This window comes from Sturnira hondurensis, unplaced genomic scaffold, assembly GCF_014824575.4.
Source record: "Sturnira hondurensis isolate 20B ecotype Veracruz unplaced genomic scaffold, ASM1482457v3 Scaffold0018728, whole genome shotgun sequence".
Classification (NCBI taxonomy): domain Eukaryota; kingdom Metazoa; phylum Chordata; class Mammalia; order Chiroptera; family Phyllostomidae; genus Sturnira; species Sturnira hondurensis.
In genome coordinates, this window is record NW_028091359.1 from 4,757,335 (window position 1) to 4,781,313 (window position 23,979).

At 39.3% G+C, this 23,979-nt stretch overlaps 1 protein-coding gene across 2 annotated transcripts in view; it reads right to left on the reverse strand.

Annotated features, from left to right (window-relative positions):
• KANSL1 (KAT8 regulatory NSL complex subunit 1) overlaps positions 1 to 23,063 on the reverse strand; it is a 159,949-nt gene extending 136,886 nt beyond the window's left edge. The window contains exons 1-2 of one of the 2 annotated variants that reach the window (XM_037070017.1): positions 23,013 to 23,063; positions 21,311 to 21,444 (exon numbers count right to left, since the gene is read on the reverse strand). The gene's annotated coding sequence lies outside the window, so the exon portion shown is untranslated. Of the gene's footprint in view, positions 1 to 21,310; positions 21,445 to 22,460; positions 22,618 to 23,012 lie in introns of those variants that run through there. The other variant, XM_037070018.1, reaches the window with a different exon arrangement.
• Between the last annotated feature and the right edge of the window lie 916 nt (positions 23,064 to 23,979).

Genomic DNA, 23,979 nt, shown 5'->3' on the forward strand with positions numbered 1-23,979 from the left:
TCCCTCCCTCTTCCTCTCTCTCTCTCTCAAATCAATCAATACAAAATATATAAATAAATAATATAGGTAACTGGCCTTGGCTAGTGTAGCTCAGTGAATTGAGCTTGGGCCTGGGAACCAAACAACCATGGTTCGATTCCCAGTCAGGGCACATGCCTGGGTTGCAGGTCACCTCCCAGCAGGACATGCATGAGAGGCAACCATACATGGATATTTCTCTCCCTCTCTCCTTCCCTGTCCCTCTAAAAATAAATAAAATCTTAAAATAATAATAATAATAATACAGGTAACTGGTACAACATTACCCCGCTCTTGATTAAACGCTAATTCCCCTGAGGTTGTTTTCATATATCGTTCTCACTTCCTGAAGCTGGCCTAGAAGCCCTTAAGGCAAGAAATAAGGATATTCCAATTTCAGATTTATTATTCTCATCTATACAATAAACATATTCCAAAAAGGCACTCTAATTTCCCCAACCATATATTGTATCTTCTAACAAACCAGAAACTCTGACACAGAATATTCTATCACATATTCAGTACTTCACACATCCAAACTAATCTCACAAGGACCATGGGTTATTTTGTTTTGCACATTTTAAAAAACAATTATTAGCCCTGCCCGGTATGGTTCAGTTGGTTGGGTGTAGTTTTGCAAAGTGAAAGGTCACAAGTTCGATTCCCAGTCAGGGAACAATGACTGGATTTCAAGTTGGTCCCTGGTCAGTGTACAAGAAGCAACCGATCGCCCTGGCTGGTGTGCTCAGTGGATTGAGCGTGGGCCTGCGACTCAGACGATTGCGGTTCTCGATTCTCAGTCAGGGCACATGCCTGGGTTGCAGGCCAGTTCCCTGCAGGCCAACTCCCAGCAGGGGACGCACGAAAGGCAACCATACATTGATGTTTCTCTCCCTCTCTCCTTCCCTTCCCCTCTAAAGATAAATAAATAAAATCTTTAAAAAAAAAAAGAAGTAACCGATCCATGATTTTCCTTTCTTTCTTCTTCCCTTCCCCTCGTTCTAAAAATAAATAAGTAAAACTATTTTCAAAAAGAGCAATTATTATATTAACTCAGGAGAAAGTCCTAAAGACTAAACAATTTTGATAAAGACCCCGGTTTTTGTTATTTACCATTGCATCCCGGGGACCTAGTCCATAGCCTTGCAAAAGGAGGTACTTGGTAAGAATTTGCTGAATAAATGAAAAAAGGTATAGTGTGATAATTAAGAGTAGGGGACCCAAGGCTGGCCCTAGATTTTATTGTGCCTCCATACTGACCAGCTGTGTTACTTTGAGCAAAGTATTTAACCTATAAGCCTCAGTTTCTACTCTGTAAAAAAGGATATAATAGTGCCTACCTTGTACATTTAGCTATTAGTATAATTATTGTTAATAAATGAAGCTATTTTCCAAATTTAATAACTGAAAGGTTAAAATAAATGAGCCCTGACCAGGTTGCTCAGTTGGAGCATCATCCTGTAAACCAGAAGGTCCTGGGTTCAATTCCTGATCAGGGCACAGGGCACATGCCCAGGTTGGAGATTTGGTTCTGGTCAGGGCACATACAGGAGGTAACCAGTCAATGTTTCTCACACCAGTGTTTCTCTCCTTCTCTCTCCCTTCCTTCCCCTCTCTCTAAAAATCAATGAGCATGTCCCCAGGTGAGGATAACTAATTAATTAATTAATTAATTTAAATGAGGTAAAAATCAGTACATCTTCCTTAATTCAAACTTCAAACCTCATTCCATAGACTTTGACAAATAATGTCTTCATTCATCAACTCAGATAACACTATATATAAAAATACTTTGAGTTCCCTAACATTCCAATTCTGAAAAGGATTATTTACAATCATAACTCTAAAACCATATTTTTTAAAAGTTCAAATGCATTTATTAAAAAAAAATTTAGCGAGCACTAAGTTCAAGATTTTGTTTCAGACAGCACAGAAATGAACACATCAATCTATCTTAGACAACATTAAACTTATATCATGAAAGAAGCATCTTTAAACTGAAATTGATGCTCTTTTGTTAATATTTAACCAGCTAAATATTAAATAGAAAGCCAGAATAAATTAAAACAAACTTAAGAAATTTAAATCAACAAATTTTGGATGTACAAGGAATATGAAAGGCCATCTAGTTTAACCTCCAAATTTTATTAGTGTGAAAGTGAAAACAGTGAGGAGACTGCCCAAAGCCTCAAAGCTGAAGCACACACTGGGATCAGAGTGCAGTCTCCAATTCCCACTTTTCCAACTGCCATCACCTGCCTTCCTGAGTTATAGCCTCCCAACAGAAACATGCTACTCACTTGCCAAATTATAAGTACTAACTTGATAAAGGTATTAAACCCAAACAATACTGCCTATTTCACAATTTCACAAGTATCAAGATTAGCCAAGTATAAGTAAGGAAACTGTAACCCCACACTGGTTACAGTTACTATAAAGCTCAAAAATCAAGATTTTTTTAATTAAATGGAAGTCTCAACTGATTCAAAATATATATTTTTATGTGTTTAGTCCAGTAGCAACAAACTTTCAGTAAGATTCAACAATTTGTCATTTGAAAAACTTTAAATGGAAAAGTATTATAAGAATGCATCACATTCCCTAATTTCAATCCCACCTAACTAGATGATTTTCTTTCTCATACTAGAGCAGGGGCGTCAAACTCATTTTCACCAGGGGCCACATCAGCCTCTTGGTTGCCTTCAAAGGACCAAAAAAATTTTAGGACTATATAAATGTAACTAACTACTCCTTAACTGTTAAGGAGCTGAAATTACATTCAGCCCTTTGAAGGCAATAGCCAGGCTGATGTGGCCCCCCCCCCCCGTGAAAATGAGTTTGACGCCCCTGTACTAGAGATACAGACTTCAGAATTGACATAAAGATGCTATCTTACCATCTCTCTATAGAAGTGATCCAATAACTCATTAAGAAAAATTAATTAGGCAACCTAATGATTTAACTGTGTTAGTTATGAGAACAATAACTAAAGTTAAGGTTAACTCTGAAAGCACTCCTAAATCTAGTAGTAATTATTTGGGGATAATTCAGGAGATAACATTAAAATTCAACCGAATACAGCTATATCCCTTAAAGAAACAAATCAGGTTCTCTCAGGCTATCAGCTATGTTAGATCTAACATCCGAAATTGATGGTTTTCTCCTCTGTAGTCCCAGATTTCAAAGTAGAAACACAAGCACTGACTTCTAAAGCATGCGGGTTAGCCACTACTTTATATGAATATTATAATTTCTTAAGGAGTTAAAGAAAAACTATAGTGATTACTTAGGTAAACTTTATTTCCAGAGCTTTGAACTATAGTATAGAACATTTTTTAAATTCAGAATAACAGATAATTAGAATTAACCAAAAAAGATAAATGACCAAACATAAAGGGGATGCTCTAATGCACAGATTTTGCAGATGAGGTGATGTCAGATGAAGCAGTCTGTGCAGGACCTAAACACTGTACCAGATAATAAACCTGAATGTTGGAATTTGCCCCAAATTTACCAACAAATCACCTGGCTTCTTTTCCAAATGAAATGTAAAGGTAAACATGCAGAAGAACTTCAAGACAGCTACAAGCAGTGAGGTCGTGGAGGGCCTCATAAAAAGAGTCAGACGGGGGAAAGACATTCAAAGAGAAAAGGAGGCGATAGGTGCGTAAAGCAAAAGGCATTTTTAAAAACAAAAAAAAAATTAAGTCAGTTGCTGAGTCCAAAGTTAAAATGCAACTCCTAAAATCTCACTCTGATGGCAAAGCAAATCTAGGAATTGCGGAGCAAACATGCCTGTTCCCTCCAATGGAGAGGGCACATCATTCCTGGAAAGAAACATTATGTTTTAATCCACTAACTCCCGGATTCTTGAATTGGGTTCTCATGCACGCTCTAGAGTATATAGCTATGGACTAAGGAGTAAGGGAAGCCACTGGATAAATAGGAGACACCATGCTGGAATGTCAATTTAAAGACAGGAAAATCAGACACACTTTCATTAAATATAAATATATTACAGAGCAAAATGCGAGTCTCATTTTTTCAAGATCAATATAAGGAGTCTTCAGAGAAATGTCCCTTTTTTGACAAGCTGCTCTGGACAACCCCAGACTGAGTACTTTAAAGGAAAAATTGGGCAAGCACTGCTTTAGGTCATTTATAGATTAATATGCACATTTAAAAAAAACCCTGAATATAGTCCCTTTGTACAGATAATGAAACCTGAAGATATCTAATGTAAAAACGGTCATGGGTACAATATTATAAATGAGACCACAAGGTACTTTGAACATGTCTGGAATTCAGGAAATGCTCAAGTTCCTGTCTTATCTCTGTCATTCATTTACTAAGAAATCATATATAATTTTCTTAACAGCAATCTTTTTTCACTTCTGAATGACAAAAATAACAGAACACAATATTCAGTACTTTCAGCCAGATTCTAGATTCATTTCCACAATCAAATTTACATACAAATGGACTAATTTCAACTAGCAGAACAAAAAATAATAAAACAGCTAAATGAAAACGATATCTTATATGGTATAAAGAAGAAAAATTCTTCTATAGAGAGAAGGGGAAGAACTACTCACACTTCCTAGAATATCTATGCTGTTGCCAGATACCACATTATTACCCTGATACCAAAACCATACACAGATACCACAGGAAAACTACAGACCAATATGTCTTATGAATATAGATGTAAAAATCCTCAACAAAACACTAGCAAATGAATCCAGCAGCATATTAAAAAGATTATAACCCTTTGATAAGTGGTTAATCCTAGGAATTTAAGGTTGGTTTAATATCTTAAAGCCAATTAATGTAAGATACCATATTAATATAGGATAAATACTATTTAATCATTTCAATACCGAAAAAAGCACTTGAACCCTAACTGGTGCGGCTCAGTTGGACGGACATCATCCCACAAAGTGAAAGGTCATCAATTCGATTCTCAGTCAGGGCACAGGCCTGGGTTGCTGGATCAGTTCCCAGTCAGGGCACGTATAAGAGGCAACGAATAGATGTTTCTCTCACATCGATGTTTCTCTCCCTTTCTTTCTCTCTTCAGTCCCCCCTCTCCAAAAGTAAATAAATAAAATCTTTAAAAAAAAGAAAGCATGTGATGAAATCCAACATCCTTTTATGGCAAAAACACACAGCAAACCAGCAACTGAAGAAAACTTCCTCAACCTGATACATGGTACATATGAAAAATCCACAGCTAACATCACATTTAACAGAGAAAGACTGAACAGTTTCTCCCCACAATCAGGGAAAAACAAGAATGTCTGCTCTTACCACTTTTGTTCTTCATTCTATTCTACATTCTAGCCAGGGCAATAAGGCAAGAAAAGGCAAAAGTAAAACTACCTCTACTTGTACATAATCTAGTATATAAAAAATCCTAAGGAACCTATAGATAAATTATTAGAGCTAATAAATAAGTCCATTAATGTTATAGGATACAAGATCACTATTCAAAGATCAATTGTATTTCAATACATTAACAATGAACAATATGGAAATAGTTTTTTAATTCCATTTACAATAACATCAAAAAGTGTTAAAAATGTAGGAATAACAAAAGAGGTATAAAGCTTATACTCTGAAAACTATAGAAATTGTCTAAAGAAGTTAAGGAAGTCCTAACTAAGGGGAAAGACATCCCATATTCATGGACTGAAGATGTAGCATTAAGGTGGGAATAGTCCCTAAATTGATCTACACATTCAATTCAATCCCAGATTACCCAAAACAATCTTGAAAAGGAAGAACAAAGTTGGAGGACTCATACTTCCTGATTTCAAAATCTAATTCAAAGCTACCTAAATCCGTAAAATTCTCAGAAAACAAGGGTAAATCTTCATTATCTTGGGTTAGGCATAGATACGGCAACAACAGCACAAGTGACAAGAATAAATGGGTAGATTGGACACCATCAAAATTATAAAATTCTGTGCATTAAAGGACCCCATCAAGAACGTGAAAATACAACCCATAAAGTGGGAGAAAATCATATATGATGAAAAACTTATATCCAGAATATCTAGATATAACTCTTACAACTCAATAATAAAGACAACGCTGTTAAAAAAACAGACAAAGAACAGGACAGAAATAGAGATTTCTCCAAAGAAGATATACAAATGGTTAATAAACATATGAAAAGATCTCATCATCATTAGTCATCAGGAAAATGAATTCAAAACCACAATGAGATACCACTCCACACCCACACTAGCACGGCTATAATCAAAATGATGGACAATCACAAGTGTTAGCAAGAATGTGGAAAAATCAGAACCCTTACACATTGTTGATGGGAATGTAAAATGGGGTAGCTGCTTTGGAAAGCAGTTTGGTAGCTCCTCAAAATGTTAAACAGCGTTATCAAAAAACTTGGCACTTCTGCCCTGGCTGGTGTAGCTCAGTGGATTGAGCGCGGGCCTGCAAACCACATGATCGCAGTTCGATTCCCAGTCAGGGCACATGCCTGGGTTGCAGACCAGTTCCCAGCAGGGGACTCACAAGAGGCAACCATACACTGATATTTCTCTCCTTCTCTCCTTCCTTTCCCCTCTAAAAATAAATAAATAAAATCTTTAAAAAAACCCAAAAACTTGGCATTTCTACTCTGAGGTATATAGCCAAGGAAACTGAAAAAAAAGGTGTCCAAACAAAAATTTGCACAAGAAAGTTCACGGCAGTATTATTCGTAACAGCCAAAAAATGGAAACAACCCAAATAGCCACCAACTGATTAACAAATAAGCAAAATGGGGCACATGCATACAATGGAATATTATTTGGCATAAAAATGAATGAAATACTGATATATATGCTATAACACAGATGAACCTTGAAAACATGCTAAGTGAAAGAAGCCAGTCATAAAGAAGCACATATTGTATGATTCAATTTATATGAAACGTCCACCACAGGCAATTCATAGACAGAAAGTAGGTTAGTAGCTGCAAGAAGCTGGGGGACAAAAGGGAATAGGGAATGATTGATAACAGATATAAAATTTCTTTTTGAAAGTTAAAAATGTTCTAAAATTAGACTGGTGATGAATGCACAACTCTGTGAATACACTAAAAAAAAGGGTATTTTAAATGGGTAAATTTTATGCTATAAGAAATGTATCTTAATAAAGCTATAAAAAAGATAAAGCCAAAATAACATAACTTCTAACCAATTTCACTTGGTAAAAAAAAATGTACTACTTGTGAAAATGTCAGGAGAAAGCAAGCCATAATTCTGCCATTTATTCCCTTTGAGACATTACCTCAGAGCTCTAGTTTGCCTTTATGTTACACTTGCAAACTCATTGCCAGCAGTATATATAAGAAAAGATTATGAATAACAATTTGAAAAAAGAGAAAAGAGTATGATTTTTACCAGTTAAAAAAGTTTAATAAAAATCTGTTCATATAAAAAATAAAAATAAATTTAAAAATAGGAGTGATGACACCTCAAAATATAAATGTAAAAAAAAACTTAATATACATTGGAAATGTCTGGCTCATCATACAAGTTCCCAAAATGAAATTTTACAGCACTTAATATATTTTTATAAAGAAAATATTTTTAAATTAAAAAAAAAAAGATTAGGTTCCCATCAAACTCAAATTACTCTAAATTACCCTGTGAGAATGAAATGAGGAAGACCCAACTTGTCATTGATATAATCAGTCATCCACAGAAATTATACAAACTGGGACATCAGTAACTAAAGGCTTTAAGGAACAAAAATCCCTATTACTGAAAAGGTTATCTCCAGTAATATAGGATTGAATGTATTTTTTTTATTTTTTATGTATTGATTTTTAGAAAGAGGGATATTTGTTGTTCCACTTATTTACACATTCATTATAAATGAATTGCTGCTTGTCTGTGCCTTGACCAGCAATTGAACCCGCAACTTTGGCCCATCAGGATGACACTCTAACCAACTGGGTAACCTGGCCAGGACCGGAATGTATTGTTTTTTAAAGCTTCAACAAAAGCAATTAATTTTACATTCTCCCTGAAGAATATTATAACAAATGGTTGGCAAACCTTCTATAAATGGGTAGTTGAAAGAGAAAAAAGTTGCCTGGCTGGTGTAGCTCAGTGGATTGAGCGCAGTACTATGAACCAAAGGATCGCAGTCCGATTCTCAGTCAGGGCACATGCCTGGGTTGCAGGCCAGTTCCCAGCAGGGGATGCATGAGAGGCAACCATACATCGATATTCCTCTCCTTCCCTTCCCCTCTAAAGATAAGTAAAATTTTTAAAAAAGAGAGAGAGAGAGAAAATTGGCATAGTAATCCCCAGAACTATCTGCAGTATAAAGATGGTACCCTGATCCACAAATACAGGATCTGAGAGGAAGAATATGTGCTGAACAGGAAAGAATATGATGATCAGTCAACTCATTTCTAAGCCAGATTATTCATTTTATTTTCCCCCCATAAATCAGCAATTCTTGTTTGCATATGGTCCCGTATAAGTGTGATTAACGTATTAATCTACCACCCAGTAATCATTAGACTTATATAATTAATGCTGGACTGGCATTCAAGTTCTAGCTCTTTCACTAAGTAGCCATGTGACTTTGGGCAAATGGTCTAGAATCTGACTAACTTACATCAAGGCTCCTTTCAACTCCAAAGCTCGTTGATTCAGAAACCTGAAAACTACAACAACAAATAATATAGGGTTCAACAACCTATGTGTTAACAACACAAAACATCTAGGGGAAGGAATTGATATAAACTTTTAAATAATAAATGCTTTCTCAAAAAAAATTAGAACCTATTAAGACATACACATATAATAGAACTTAGTTCTAAATTATAACCAGAAATTTACATATATGACCCTTTAGTAATAGACATAAAAAACACATAACCAGCCCTGGCTGGTGTGGCTCAGTGGATTGAGCACGGGCCTGTGAACCAAACTACCGCAGTTCGATTCCCAGTCAGGGCACATGCCTGGGTTGCAGGCCAGTTCCCAGCAGGGGATGCATGAGAGGCAACCATACATTGATTATTTCTCTCTCTCTCTCCTTCCCTTCCCCTTTAAAGATAAATAAATAAAATCTTTAAAAAAAACACATAACCAATATTCTACAAGTCAGGAAAAACTAAAAATGTATTATATGGTTACCCAATTTTAGGAAAGGGAATCTAAACTTTAATTAGATAAAATTTAAATTATGTTTAAAAAACAAATGTGTAATACAAAGCCTAGAAATGGACTTTAAAATATTCCATGTGAGTGATCAAAATCAGGTGCTCACACGTAAGTTTTAAATTGCTGAGTAGTGTGGGGGCTGGGGGGAGTGGAAAGGGTCAGGAGAGGAGGAAGACAACTTTTCTCAAAATACATAACAAAAACAAGGAAAAGTAACAAAAGATCATAAATTGTAGCTGATCAGGAGCATTAAGACCTATGCAGCCAAAACAATTAAAACCTTGTAAGAAAATGCAAAGCCACAAAGGGTGGCTTATATACATAAAAAACCAGATGTTCTCAGGTTTGAGCACCAAGGGGGGGGGAGGTGCAGATGCCAAATAATGACTGGATGAGTCACTTGATAAATAGGGTATAAACAGTGATAAGGCAAGACAGCTGATAGGCCTAACTTTAATTTGCTTCAATATTTACTGAAGAAGGCAGGAGAAAAACCTACTTCTAAATTATTCTTTAAAGTATGAGTATACAAATCAGGGATAGTGAATCAAATTCATTATTAAACAAGATGCTTCCAAACTAATATATTAGATGTTAGGTAGTCATGGAGCCCAGAGTATTCTCTGCACTTTAGAAGAGTTTAAGTAGAACATTATCCATTATCCAAGTGCAGGGAAGAACCTACTGGCTGATAGTCAGTCCTATGAGAGGACTGACCTAGGGAGGACAGAATCCAGATCTGTGTCCTTTAATCAGCATTTACCCAGCCCCTTGCTTTTATTCCTGGCACACTTAGGCACTCAACAAATATCTGAACAAAAACATGCCATCGCCATAATTCCCACCTGTTCAAGACAGGGCTCTAGCTGCAAACTTCAAACTGGACAAACTGGCAGATCTTTAGTAGAGGATGAGCCCAGAAGACCTACCAGCATGACAATCTGCTGAGGAAAAGCCAACATGGCTTCTGAAACTGGAAATCCCACCACACCGGCTACCCAAATTCTCAGAGGAGAAAGTTTGTGAATAGAATTTATGTGGGCTTTTTAAAAAGTCTTGATAAGATTATAAGACCATTTAAAAAAAAAACCAGAGTGACCACAAAATTGAAAGTATTTAACATACGTGGGACATAATTTAGACACAGAAAATTAATGGGTGGATACATAGACATTTCCCCAAATAAATAACTATAAGCAGGAGATTGATCTTAAATAATCTTTTTGGAAATGCTACATTTAACAATTTAACACACTATAGGAAAGATATAGAGAATTCCCCACTTTCCATATGGAATGATGAGCTTCCTGATACTGAAAAATAAGGGAAATGAGAAGTGAAAAGGATTTTTAAATGTATCAAATGAGAAATATTTGCAAAACTAGGATTTAGCTCTGACTGGTGTGTCTCAGTGGATTGAATGCCAGCCTGCAAACCAAAGGGTTGTGGGTTCGATTCCCAGTCTAGGGCACATGCCTGGGTTGCAGGCCAGGTCCCCAGTAGGGGGCACATGAGAGGAGCCACACACTGATGTTTCTCTCCCTTTCTCTCTCCCTTCCCCTCTCTCTAAAAATAAATAAATAAAATTTCTTTAAAAAAACAAAACTAGGATTTATTTTCAGCTTAGAAAATACTTGGGTGAGCATGATGTCTAAATATCTGAAGGGTGATCTAGCAAAAGAGAAACTGGAGTAGTTGCTCTAGGCCAGGGGAGTCAAACTCATTGTCACCGGGAGCCACAACAGCCTTGCACTTGCCTTCAAAAGGCTGAAATAATTTTAGGACTGTATAAATGTAACTACTCCTTAACTGCTAAGGAGCTGAAATTACATTCGGCCCTTTGAAGGCAATAGCCAGGCTGATGTGGCACTTGGTGAAAATGAGTGTGACATCCCTGCTCTAGGCAGTTCCTGTGCAGACAAATTAGGCCAAAAGTGAACACTGCAGAGGGGCACATTTCAACCCAACAGAAGGTCAGACTCTAACCATCAGACCTAAGTAAAAAGGTGATTCTTCCCCTACACTACCTTGAAGACCCACTAAGATACAGAGGCTAAAGTACTGCAGGCAGGAAAGTGGCAGATGCTACAGCATGGACAAATGAAAAATAAGGCATTTACAGGAAAAGATCTAAATGGTACCTAAAGGGATTCATAGCTTCTAGTTAAAATAAATAAATAAGTGATAGTAATTATAGAATGGTCCCTAAAGACAATGTAATGTTCTATGCAAAATAGGAGGGCAAACTCTAATCATATTCTTTGTCAGTAAGAGTTGTTTCTTTTGGCTGTAACAAACTGAAAATCAGTAGAGGTGGAGTCACATATCAGTGACTTGAGCTCCCCCTGCTGGCCAAAACCTTCCTACCATGATCAAGACCTAGATAAAAACAGAAACAAAGGAGCAGGCAACAACTACAAGCTTATCCATTTTCTAGGTTTTTGCTACAAACACAATTTATATACACATGATAAAAAATAAAATGTTATGTGTCTAAACTCATACTTAACTGATTTGTGATGGAGGAGAGAGGTGACACCTGACCACTAATGCATAATAACTAATGTCATAAGGAATTCTAAAACTACCATTAGTTCAATGTCAAATATACTACCTGGTTGGAACACCACAAACCTAAATAATATCCATTTCCCTATACTTTCTTCTAACTAATGTAAAACATTCTCTCTACCAGATGACACCAGGTTGTCAGCAAACAGGTTCTCACTAAGAAAACAAAAACACCTATGCCCTTCATTGTTCAATGGAAGATCATTAAAATACAAACAAACACCTCTTTGCCTTATTCCAAAGCTACAAAGCTGCTCCCGCTGAACAGACTGGATCCTATAGTTCCAAACGGTAAAGGTAGGATTAGTGAGTGGATGTGACTAACTCAGCTTTTCCACCGATACCCTCCTAAGGATGTTCTCCACAGGCGGGGCAATGCAGTCCTCAGACTATTCATTAACACACATTTACTGAGTGCCATCACACAGCAAACAGTGATGATGAAAGAAAAGACACAGCCCTTACTCTCAAAGAACTTAAAGTCTAGCTAGCTGGGTGAGAGAATACCTGCAATCACCGTACAAGAGAAGTGCCAGGAACGCACACACATACTCAAGAGCCATGCCTGGGTACACAGGAAGCTCTGTGTCAGCTACTGTGGTTATGACTGTTATTAGCATCATGGTTACTTTCTAAAACAGGCCAGACACCATTTTAAACAGAGGCAACTCTTTCTGTGAAAACCCAGAGGGGAAGGAGAAGGGCGATCAAAAACAAAGCAGGTAACTTCAAGCAATTCAGCACTGCTGAGTGTGCAGAGTGCTCAGGCAGGAGTACTGCCTGAAAGCCAGGTAAGCCATGGGGGGGGATGCACATAATTGTATGATGAGATCTATGTTTTACAATGACAGCAACTTGGAAGGCAGTCAAGGAAAATAATCAAACGGTGACTGAAGGTCAAGCAGGCAAAGGGTGATGAAGGTCTAAACTCAGAACGGAGAAGTAGAGGTGACTAGGAAAACATTTCAAGCTAGTATCTCAAGACTATGGTGACACAAATACCCTACGAAGGAATTAGGTGACAGGATGGGTAACAGCACCACTCACCCACTGGGACAAGAAGATAGGAAGAGGCTGAACTTGGGGAAGTAGATGGGGTCATTTTAAAATGAACAAAGGACACCCAGGCAAAGAAGTCCAGGAGGCAGCTGTATGTATGGGATTGGAATTAGAAAAAACACATTCGCAAATCATCAGTATATGGATGGTGCGTGAGACACAAGTGCATCTGAGGTGACCCAGGAACTGGACAGGGTAAGGAGAAAGAGTCAAAATGAGACAAACACTGATGTGAAAGAGAAAAAAGTCTGCAAAGAACACAGCGAAAGAGAAACCAGAAAATGACAATGATAGAAAGAGCCAGCACTCACATCATTTGTACTTCACCATGTGTCAGGCCTTTTCTAAAAATAATAAAATTTAAAAATAATAGTTTAGCCCTGGCTGGTGTAGCTCAGTGGATTGAGCGCAGGCCTGCGAACCAGACAATCCCGGTTTGGTTCTCAGTCAGGGCACATGCCTGGGTAGCAGGCCAGTCCCGCACAGGAGCCAGTTCCCAGCAGGGGATGCATGAGAAGCAATCATACATTGATGTTTCTCTTCCTCTCTCCTTCCCTTCCCCTCTAAAGACAAATAAATAAAATATTTTAAAAAGTAATAGTTTAGAATTATCATGTTAACTTATATTTTTACTTGATTCTTTTATCCCTGTTTTTACTCTATTCTGCCTGTCTCACTTATTAAAGTATGATCTAGGTGGCAAATTTTTCACACAATGATTTCTACAAAAAAACAATTTAGCAAAAACTAAAATCACTAGACTATTCAAAATAAAAAGATAGCTTTTTAAAAGAGCTTATTTATTTTTATAGAGATGAGAAGGGGGAGGAGAGGGAGAGAAACATCTGTCAGTTGTCTCTCGCACGCACCCCAACTGGGGACAGAACCTGCATCTCACATATGTGTCCTGACTGGGAATCAAACTAGCGACCTTTCACTTTGTGGACGATGTCCAACCAACTGAGCCACATTGGCCAGGGCAGAAAAGGATAATATTGCCCTGGCTGGTGTGGCTCATCTGGTTGGAACATCTTCCCATAACCAAAAAATTGCGGGTTCAATTACACCTTTCTTCTCCATAAAATGCACATAGGCAAAAAACCATGTAATTTTGCATCGGGCTACTAAAAACCTATTATTCTTCATGTATTTTTTAAAGATTTTGTTTATTTTTAGAAAGAGGGGAAGGGAGGAGAGAGGAAGAGAAATATTAATGTATGGGTGCTTCTCAAGTGGCCCCCAATGGGGACCTGGCCCGCAACCCAGGCATGTGCCCTGACTGGGAATCAAACCAGCAACCCTTTGGTTCACAGCCCGTGCTCAATCTACTGAGCTACACTAGTCAGGGCTCTTCAATATTTTATCTGTAGGAAAGTCCCTCCCACCATCACTAAAGATCTATCTACTCTTCCTTGGCAAATTATTTATGTATGTATGTATGTATTTATATTTAATTTAAGTTGTTTTGTATTTTATTTTATTTTTAAAAATTTTTTAATAAGCCAGGCGGTGAAAGACAAATACCATATGATCTCATCTTTAACAGGAACCTAAACAACACAAACAAGCAAGCAAAATATGACCAAAGACATTGAAATACAGAACAGGCTGACAGGGACCAGAGGGGAGAGGGGAGAGAATTTCAGGGGGAAAGGGGAAGGATTCACAGGAACAAGTATAAAGGACACATGGACAAAAACTAAGGTGGGGGGGTGGGGGGGAATGGGAGGGAGGTGGGGAGCACTGGCGGGGGGTGGGCTGGGTTGGGAGTATAAGACAGAAAACTTTACTTGAACAATAATTTTTTTTTAATTTTTTTACTGTATAAGTATCCTTCCCTGGCAAATAATTTACACCAGCTTAGTTGGCTGGTGTCCTTGCCTACTAGAGAAAGAAAGCATTAAAATAGAGGGAAGAGCTGCTGGAGGCTGGACTGAGGACAGTAACAACCTGCTACAAAGGTAGAAGATAACGAAAATAGGTAATAACAGACAAAATAATATAAAGAACAGCCCAAGAATATGTAATATATACTTACTAGTCCACTAATACAATATATCCTATTGCCTCCAAAGACATTATATTTCAGCAAAATATAGTAACTGATGGGCATAGTGAAGATCTTCAATAATTTTAAATTACTACTAAAAGATAAAATTTTGTTCAGGATGCTTTCTTTAAAGAGGGAGGCAAGCACGTAATACCTTTTAAAAATACTTTCACCTGAATAGCAACTTTTTAAAGTCTTAACGTTAGAAGTCCCAGGGAAGAAAACCACCAAACAAAGGTGCATACAGGCCAGTGGTGAAAGGACGGTTTAAAAACAGGACAGAAAGGTCGTCACGGCAGCCAGATCATCAGGAGTCTACACTCTGTGTTTGCAAGCTTGAATTTTACACTAGACACAAGCAGGAGGGGAACAGAAGCAGGCAGCTGGCCAAATCATTCAGGCCAGAGGGACTTCTTCAAGGTCTTGCTATTTGTGGGGCGACCCATATTGCCTATCCAAATGTCAGTTTGAAGCCAAATGTTGGAAGATAACCATGCCAACCTTTTTTACATATGGCATCCGGTTAATATAAAACATCTCTTTATTCACACAGGGAAGAGGGTGTTCAACCTTTTAGCATCTCTGAGCCACACTAGAAGGAGAAGAGTTGTCTTGGGGCACACATTAAATACACAAACACTAGTGAAAACTGATGAGCAAAAACAGTTTTAAGTCAGTTGACAATTTTGTGTTGGGTTGCATTCATAGCCATCCTGGGTCACATGCAGCTTGTGGGCCCGGAGGTTGGACACCCCTGCTAGAAACAGATTCTTGGACCTAATTCTTAGAAATTAAGGAAATCCCAATGTTCCATCAATTCCTACAAAGGATGAGACATGGAGAGCAAGAATGTAATCTTCACCCTAATTTTTCAAAACAGAATTTTACTGATACCAAAAAACAAGCAAGAATAATCTTACCTTCTAAAGTTTCCATTTCATATAAATCTATAGTTTCAATGATAACAAAAATCTATACATCTTAAATATAAATGCACAAGAAACCTAAAGAAATAATCTATGTCTTTAAATTATGTTACCAATCTACACCAAAATTTTCATTTCCTATTATAGGTGTTGAGGGTCGCCACCCATGATAAATGACATAGTCTGTGAGGCTGACCAAGCTACTGAATGTTATAAGCTGAATTGTACCCCACCCTAAAAAAAGTTATTTTGGACTCCTAACCCCCCTTACCTCAGAATTTAACCTTAGCTGGAGATAGCATCTTTACAGAGGTAATAAAGTAAAAATGGCTCTGGCTGGTATGGCTCAGTGGATTGAGTGCCAGGCTCCAAACCAAAGGGTCGCTGGTTCGATTCCCAATCAGGGCACATGCCTGGACCCCAGCTTGGGGCACACAAGAGGCAACCACACACTGATGTTTCTCCCCCTCTCTTTCTCCCTGCCTTCCCCTCTCTCTGCAAATAAATAAATGAAACCTTTTTTTTTTAAAGTTAAAATGAAGTCATTAGTGTGGGCCGTGTTCCAATATGACTGTTTTCCTTTTAAAAAGGAGAGTTTCTGAACACAAAGACACACGCACAGGGAGAACGCTATGTAAAGACTGGAGTTACGCTGCTGAGGAACTACGAAAAGCTGGAAGACAGGCCTGGAATAGTAGGTCCTGCCCTAGCACCTTCAAGGGGCAGCATGCCCCTGCCCTCAGACTTCTGCCTCCAGACCTAATGGACAATGAATTGCTGTCATTTAAGCCACTCAGTTTGTGACACTTTGTTATAGCAGCCCTAGTAAACAGGTGTCATGAAGAAAACTAGCAGCTTGTGTTTATGGAGCACATACCAAGTGTTACTCTAAGTACTTAGCATCAAGACACTCATTTATCCATACGACAGGGTGTACAGATAGCGTGTACACCCTAGGGTGTAGGTACTATAATTATACCCCTTTCACAGAGGAGGGTACCAAGGCTCTAAGAGGTTAAGGAACTCAGCCAGGGCTCCCACTCTGCCACTAGGCTATAAGGAACTATTATTAATGTCTGGCTTAGCGTCTAAGCCAGATACTAGATCGTTTACAGATATAATGTATACAACAATCTTGTAAAATAAATGTTAATATTATTACCAATACAAAGGAGAGCCCTGAATATCAGAAAGATTAAGAAATTGCCCAATATCACCCCAGCTGGTGTAGCTCAGTGGACTAAGCGCGAACCTGCGAACCAGAGGATCGAGGTTCAATTCCCAGTCAGGACACATGCCTGGGTTGGGGGCCGGTTCCCAGCAGGGGAAGCATGAGAGGCAACCATACATTGATATTTCTCTCCCTCTCTCCTTCCCTTCCCCTCTAAAGATAAATAAAATCTTTTAAAAAATAAAAAAAAGAAATTGCCCAATATTGCACAACCAAGAACCATGACAGTGTATTTAATTGCCAACTTGAAGGAATAAACAATTAAAATCTTGTTACACTAAAACTATAAGAGCAAGTTAAATTTTCCAATGCCTAACTTGTAATTCAATACTAGAAAATACACACCTACAAGTTCAGAACCCTTCAAGATCCTAGGAGAGCGTGTGTCCTCGGTCACAGCACCCACCTGTGCACGTATCCCTTCAGCCACCGTTCGAGGGCTGCTTGGGCTCGGCTGTGGCCCCTTGCTCTTTTCTTTGACTTCCAGACACAGGAGGAGAAAAGATGTAGGGACCGAGATACTATTCTGTGTTTTTTTTTATTTTATATGTTTTTATTTTGATAGAAACATCAAAAAGTATTTAAAAATATAATACAGTAAGACATCTCTCCTTCCCACAATGCCCTCTACCTTCACAGTTCTAGACTTACGTCACCATTTTCTTGTTTATCCTTCTGAAGTTTTTAAAATGCATATACAACAAGACAATACAAATTTTCTTTTCTCCGTTTCTTCTTTACACACTGTTCTGCATCTTGCTTTTTATCACTTAACCGTGTATCTTGGTGATCTTTCTGTATCATATTGAGTTATACTTTAATTCTGTCCTTCTGTTTGTCAAGGGCACTTTTTACCTGCTTTCACTGTAATTCAGTCCAGCCCCAAGTACAAGAGCAGTCCCTAAGAGCTGAGACATCTGAGGCACCACATCACACACCAAAGGCCATCTATCTCTTCTCTCCACCTCAGCTTCGCTTTGCTCTTTTCTCCAACCCATCCAACTCTCCTCCTTCTCCTCATTCCTCTCCCATCTTACCCATATCCTAACCCTGACAACTGGCCCTAGAAACAGCAAACATCACTACTATTGCTTAGTCAGGGCTACCAATAAATAGCTGGAGACCCCTGATATAGACAGGAAGGGGTAAACAATTTCCATAGGAACTTCTAATTAACAAGAATGCCTTCTACAGACAACTGTAACTGAACAATAAAATAATTTAAATTAAAAAAAAATGGAAGTGCCTTCCATTGAGGAGTTCCTGGTTGGAGTTATTTGTCCTTTGTTGTTAACTTACGTTTCCTTCAGTACTTTGCTTTGTGTAAAGGGTGAGTATCGGCACTACTTTCTTTTTTTTTAAATTTATTTTTAGAGAGAGGGGAAGGGAAGGAGAAAGAATGGTAGAGAAACATCAACGTGTGGTTGCTTCTCATGTGTCCCCTACTGGGGACCTGGCCTGCAACCCAAGCATGTGCCCTGACTGGGAATCGAACCAGCGACCCTTTGCTTCACAGGCCCGTGCTCAATCCACTGAGCTACACCAGCCAGGGCTCGGCACTACTTTCTAGAAGCCTGGAAAAAAGCACACACTCAGGCCTAATATTTAGTAATACCTGAACAAGAACTAGAGATCATTCCGAAATAAGACAATCAGAAACAAAGCGTAAGAACTACAGAAAATGAATACTTTGGATCCAAAGTACGCAATTTAATAAGGCTGGTATACTTTTTTTTAACTTAAAAAATAAATAGCGGCAATCTAAAAATACTTCTCAGAAACATTTTTAAGATATTTACAACTACAAAAGAGAATAAAAGTTCTCTCTGTCTCCTTTTTCCATCCTGCAAATTCAACGCTATCCTCTTCCCCTCAAAAGTGCTTTTTTTCCCCTGCCCAGATCAAACACTATAATTTAAGGGGTTTTTTTAAGTAATAAAAGGAGGAAATTGATAACAAATAAAAACTAATTTAGATTTAGAACAGGCTTTCCACTAGTATGAAACATAAAATGAAGGCAGCCACATAACTTCATTTTTTAGTTAACAGGTGGTAACTCATATAGAATACAGCGCTGCCTACCAAGCCAGAGGTCTTTGGTACAACTTCAAGGGTTATTGTGGACCTACAGTTGACCCTTGAACAATGTGAGTTTGAACTGTGCAGAATTTTTTTTCCCATAAATACTATAAATGTATTTTCTCTTCCTTATGATTTTCTTAACAAATGTTCTCTGACTTTGTTGTAAGTATATAATACATATAGCATACAAAATATGTGTGAATCAACTGTTTGCTATCTGTAAGAATGTCAACAATAGGCTATGAGTAGTTACGTTTTGGAGGAGTCAAAAGTTATTCACTATTGCCCTGGCTAGGTAACTCAGTTGGTTGGAGCATTGTCTGAATTCCCTAAGGTTGTGGGTTCAATCCCCAGTGAGGGCACATACAAGAATCAATCAATGACTGCATGAAGGAGTGGAACAAAAATCGATGCGTCTCTCTCTCCTTTCCTTTCTCCCTAAAATCAATATTTTTTTTAAATGTTAAGTTTTTCACTATATGCAACTGGCAGGAGGTAAGGGTCAGTGCCCCTAAGGTTATTAAAGGGTTGTTTTAAAGGGTCAACTGTATAACAACCCAGGCTCAGAGATTTAGAGGTAAAAATTTAACATTTTATTTATTTAATTTTAGAGAGAGGGGAAGGAAAAAGTGAGGAAGAGAAACACCAATGTGTGGCTACTTCTCCAGCGCTGCTCATTGGGGGCCCAGCCCGCAACCCAGGCATGTGCCCTAACTGGGAATCAAACTGGCAACCCTTTGGTTCATAGGCCTGCAGTCAACCCACGGAGGTACACCAGCCAGAGCTAGAGGTAAAATCTTAAACAGCATATATACCTTTAAAAACAGACTTCTATGTATCTAACACATTAGTTAAAACCAATGTGACTATAAAGTAAAACCCTATATATTGATCTCAGTTTTCTTGGATTTTTAGGAACTAGAACCTGTTGATATCTCCTTGCCTGCTTCCTGAAGATAATAAAGGCCACCAAGTCCTGTTGCCAAACACTCAGTACCAAAGAGAAATACTCTTGTACAAGATCCTCTAATTCCTAAGGGTTCAGGACTCCTGACTGGGTTCCCCATGCAACCCCTCCAATTCTGCAGGGAGAATGGCTGGAAAAACTGTGTCGCTTTAACTTCCTTCACACTAATGTAAGCACTCATTATCCAACAGTAGCAGCTGCAACATAAATGGAGGTGAGAACTCAGTCTACATTTACCAAAAGATTTACAACAGTCCAATTGTTTAGTTTACACAGATTGTATTATTCTCTGATCTATACCATAGGAGAGATTAACACACAATGAATGACCTAACTACACTAATACCTAGCTCCAAAGGGAGGCAACCTGTGCCACTGGGTGAAGCTGGTAGAGGGTTTCCATCACTCCTTGTCTTCCTCTCTTCATCCTTCCTCCCATTTTCCTCCCTACATATGTGTTAAGCTTTGACCCTCTGCTTAGTCCTAATGGAGTATCCTTTGGCCATCTATGCACAAGAGATTAGAAGGGGTCAAGAGACCTGAGAAAGACCACATCAAGAGCTTTTTCATTCAAAGATCATCTTTCCACACTGCCCAAAAGAGATTTATCCTGTCACATGAAACTTGGCACAAAGACCTACCTGTTGAGAAAAAGAGTGTAAATTCCCATGCAAAGGACTTAGAAAGCCTCAGAACTCTCCAACAGCATTGCATACAGAAACCAACAGGTCTTAGAATGTTCTAATATCCTACATGAAGTTTCACAGTAAACAAATGGTTAATGACACATCTTTTGTAACACATGAATCAGCTACAGATTTGCAAGAATGGGACACACCCTAGTACCTAGGACTCTAAAGTACCTGTTTGAAAGTGGATCTGGATGTCGGAATTGCCAATCCATCCTACTCAGATAGGAACAGAATTTTACAACTATGTGGGTTGTCATAATATAAAATTAACGCATCATTATAATGTAAGTTAGTTTGAGAACTTCACTCATATTTTAACTCCAAACAACCAAGAAAAGTAACAATACGTACAAAGTAGGGAGTAACCAATCAGTCCTAGGAAGCAAACACAATAGTCGTTTTTGAGGAGAAAGGAGTGTCAGGTAAGAGGGTTGATGAGTTTTGAATTTAGGAACTAGGATATTCTCAATTCTAAAAAAAATTCAATGAGACCTTTAATTTTAAAAATAACACCTCTTACCTTGAGAGGCATCCAAAGAGCACTCATAGTGTCAGGAATAGCTCAGACAATACTCAGAAATGAAGGGAGTCTTAGTAATCCCTCCGTCACCAAGTATGAGCAGGAGGGAAATTTTTTTTGTTTCAAGAAGGTATCTGAAAGAGAAGACTTTCATTTAGACTAAAAGAACAGTCAAGAATAAGCAAATAGTTTAGGCTGTCTGGACAGACATTTGAGGTACCATTGCCTCACTATCCTAAAACAATGTACAAAACACAGTCCTCTTTGGAAAAGGGCAAATGTGGGCATTTTATGTAGAAATATTATTTTACATAAAAAGTGGGTTAAATATATAATACATATTTTAGATAATATAAAACTGTTTATCAAATAGAAAACCAAAATCCCAGGTAGAAAAATGATTATCCATCATAAAAATTACTGGGAAGTGATTTGTTAACTGACCATCTAAAAAAAGACCCTTGCCATGTTTAACTTGATTTCATGAAAACCTCTGTGTCATTCTCATTGTCCTAATTTTATTAAGTTTCAGAACTCATTCCACAGGAAAAAAAAATCTATTCTTGACTGAGTGCTACAAGCAAGTAAAAGAACGTTCTTTCCTACACGTTTTTAAAATCAAATCAAACTTAATTTTGAGGACCAGGAGCAAGGCGAGTTTGCCCGGAGGCAGGATGGATTAAACGACCTCTCTCTAGGATCCTTGTTCAAGTCATATGCCTGAATGAAAATTCCAGCTTAACCAGTTACTACTTTGCTTAAAATGGAGGCTTGCCCGAGTAGGGACAAAAATAACAGCACCCACCTCTGTAAAATAAATTTCGAAAAATCAAAGACTATACAATGCCCTCATTTCTTAAAGAAAAATTAAAAATGAAAACCTCTGGTGTAGATTTGTTCTTTCTATGTGTTTGTCACTTAGGCTTGTAAGACTTGGCATCACTTTCTTAACGCTCATCGGATTTTTTTTTGGGGGGGGGGTCGGGGGGTGGAGGGGCGAGTTTGACTCTTGACCTAAGTCTCCGTAGGATTTAAGAGCCGCTCCAGGATCCCCAGCGCAAAAGGCTGGGGGAGAGAAGAAAAAAGGGGCATCCTGAGTTCTCACCCCTTCCCCCACCTTGGACCGTGGTCCCAAACCTATCCCTCTCACCTTCCCGTAGTGGGGCGACTCCTTCTGCCCCATCCCCATTGTTAGGGAGGGGGCGAATGGGTAAGTGAGCTCAGGGCAGGGACGCCTGCGGCCGTTGTCCCAGCTCGCTTCAGGAGGGGCGGCCCGGAGGGGATGAAGCTTCCCTTCCTCTCCGCGTCGGTCCGTCCCACCTCGGCCCGGCCTTGTACCCCGGGCTCTGCTCGGCGCCCCCGGCCCCAGGCCTGGCCCCGGCCCGCCCCCGGCCCGCCCCCGGACACCAGGCCCCCGACCCTTCGGCCGACGGCCAGCGGCCTAGAGGCCTGCGAGTGGGCGCGGGGCGGGGGTCCCTGTGCTCCACACACGCGTCCCCGCTCCCCTAGCCCAGCCGCTTCCAGGGCCCTCGGCGGCGCCCGTTCACCGGGCCCTTCGGCACCCCGGCCTCTCGGCCGGGCCGCCCCCTCGGACTCCCGCGGACAGGACCGCCTCCCCTTCCCCAACATCACCCCCACCGACTCGTGCACCCACCCCTCGGGGCACCAGTGCCAACGGCGGCTCCCCGGGCCCCGGACCTACCTGCACGGCTCAACCAAGCCTAGAAGTGGGGGCGGGGACTCTTCCGCCCTCCTCTGTCTCTCATTGGTTTTTCCTGGATACATCGTAACTGATATTGGCTGATAGCTGATGTCCGTCAGGACGATGGGGCGGGACAGAAGGGGGAGAGGGATGCTGGTGCCCCGGCGTCTCTGTCTCTGTGTCTCGCTGTCTCTGTCTAGGCATTTAGAAAAGAGAGACATTTGGACGAGAGGACTGAAAGGAGGCCGGAGGTGGGGAGAACGGAAATAGGCACCCTGGCAGAGCTTCCCACTTGTTGGCCACTCTGAATCCTCTACCTAAGTCCCCTTTAGATCCTCTTCTCCATCACCCCCATCCCCGGCCCCTCACCCTTGTAGGTTCTTCATCCAGGAAGCGACGTGATGAAAACTCGAGGCCGGAAGGCCATAGGGGAGATTTTATATATGAATATATGTATAAAATATACACATACTAATACTTATATATAAAGTCAACCAGATATAAGGTCACAAGAGCCTGGAGAGAAAAGGAAACACATCTCACAAACAGGGAAGGACTTGATATATAGCCAATACAAGAAGGAATCAAAATGACTCAAAGTGCTACAAACAGTGGTTTCCTCCTGGACCAGAGAACTGAGTGCCTAGGAGAAGGAAGAAGGATATGCAGTGAAATACTGGTGGGAGGAAGACTAATATTTCACTGTATATCCTTTTGTATCCTTTTGTACAATTGACAAAGATTCCAGTTTTCTTTAAGTAATTGGTTTAAATCAAAAAATAATTCTAAGATCAGAAAACCAGGGGGACAGACAAGATGGTCGTCCAGGCAAAGTGGGATAACATTCAGATTTAGGAAGGAATCTTAGTTTTTAATATGTTCCGTTCCAGAGACCAGTGTTAAAACTAAGTGGAGGTGTCCCAAAGGAAACTGGAGTTACAGAACTTGGGAGAAGGTGGACAGTGTG